Below are 2,059 nucleotides of genomic sequence, written 5' to 3' on the forward strand. Positions count from 1 at the left end.
TTGGTAGGCTAAGGTGGGTGGATTACTTGAGTCCAGGAGTTTGAGACCAGCAGAGCAACATGGCAAACCCCATCTCTACTAAAAATACAAAAAATCACCTGGGCGGGGTGGCACTGGCCTGTAGTCCCAGCTACTGGGGAGGCCAAGGTGGAAGGATAGCTTGAGCCCAGGAGGTGAAGGTTGCAGTGAGACAAGATTGTGCCACTACACTTCAGCCTGGGTGACAGAACTGGACCCTGTCTCAAAATTGATCAATCAGTCAACAAAAATAAAAAGAAATATACGGATACATATTCAAACATGGACGAACCTTGATTACATCATGCTAAGCAAAAGAAGCCAGACACAGAAAGATTACACATTGTATGATTCCACTTATATGAAATATCCCTCATAGGCAAATCTCTAGAGACTGAAAGTAGATTATAGTGTTTGTTAGAGCCTGGGGAGAATGGGTTTAGAGGGAAATGGGATGTGACTACAAATGGGTAGAGGGTATTTTTTGAGGTGATAATAATGTTCAAAAATGTATTGTGGTGATGATTGCTTAATTTTATGAATAACCTTCAAAGTATTGAATTTTACCTTTTATTTATTTTATTGAGACAGGGTCTAGCTCTGGCCCCCAGGCTGGAGTGCAGTGGTGCAATCATGACTCACTGCAACCTCCACTCATGCCATCCTCCCACCTCAGCCTTCCGAGTAAATGGGACTACAGGCCCATGCCACCATGCCCAGCTAATTTTTGTTTTTGCAGAGACAGAGTTTTGCCATTATGCCCAGGCTGGTCTCAAACTCCCGGGCTCAAGCGATACTCTACCTCAGCCTCCCTACCTCAGCCTCCCAAAGTGCTAGGATTATAGGAGTGAGCCGCCTCCCTGGGCCAAATAAATAAATGTTTCATTCATTTATTTATTTTTGTTTTACTAATATAGTTTAACAAGGCAGTTTTACATAAGCTCACATCAACAATAAAAAATAATTTTCTGTTATTTTCTCCTTCTTTCTTTTTTTTTTTTTTGAGATGAAGTCTTGCTCAATCACCCAGGCTGGAGTGCAGTGGCATAATGTTGCACTCACTGCAACCTCTGCCTCCTGTGTGCAAATGATTCTCCTGCCTCAGTTTCCTAAGTAGCTGGGATTACAAGTGTGTGCCACCACCCCTGGCTAATTTTTGTATTTTTAGTAGAGACTGGGTCTCCCCACGTTGGCCAGGCTGGTTTCAAACCCCTGACCTCAAGTGATCTGCCCACCTTGGCCTCCCAAAGTGCTGGGATTACAGGTGTGAGCCACCTCACCCAGCCCGAATTTTCTTAACTACTTAAAGTAAAAATTTAAATTTGACTCCTCATTAAAGGTTCTAATACCTCTTCCTAAATTTCCTGGTCAACCAAACTCTCTCTATCTCTAGGTTCAGTGGGTTTTTAAAAGTGTGCTGTGCTTGATATCCAGAAATAAAAATTAAGCTATTCAAACTGGTAATGCATTGGGAAGAAGATGGAAAAGTTGTGTTAAAACAAGTGAGCAGCAGAACAGACATCTATTAATTCCCTAGTCAATTAGATCAGTATTTATCAAACTACAGATCATAAATCGGTAGTGGGTTGTTAAATTAAAAAAATGAAGATTAACCGGGCCAGGCATGATGTTAATCCTAATCCTAATCCTAGCACTTTGGGAGGTCAAGGTGGGAGAACTGCTTGAGCCCAGGAGTTTGAGACGAGCCCCGCAACATAGTGAGACCCTGTCTCTACAGAAAATTAAAAAACAAATTAGCTCAGTGTGGTGGTGCATGCCTGTGGTCCCAGGTTCTACGGAGACTGGGGTGGAAGCATCACTTGAGCCTGGGAGGTGGAGGCTGCAGTGAGCCATGACTGAGCCACTGCAAACCAGGCTGGGTGACAGAGTGAGAGCCCATCTAAAAAAAAAAAAATAGTTGGACATGGTGGCTTATTCGTGTAATCCTAGCACTTTGGGAGGCCAAAGTGAGAGGATCACTTGAGGCTAGGAGATTCCAAGACCAGCCTGGGCAACATGGTGAAGCCCTATCTCTACAAAA

The sequence above is a fragment of the Cebus imitator genome, unplaced genomic scaffold (assembly GCF_001604975.1).
Source record: "Cebus imitator isolate Cc_AM_T3 unplaced genomic scaffold, Cebus_imitator-1.0 Scaffold685, whole genome shotgun sequence".
NCBI lineage: Eukaryota > Metazoa > Chordata > Mammalia > Primates > Cebidae > Cebus > Cebus imitator.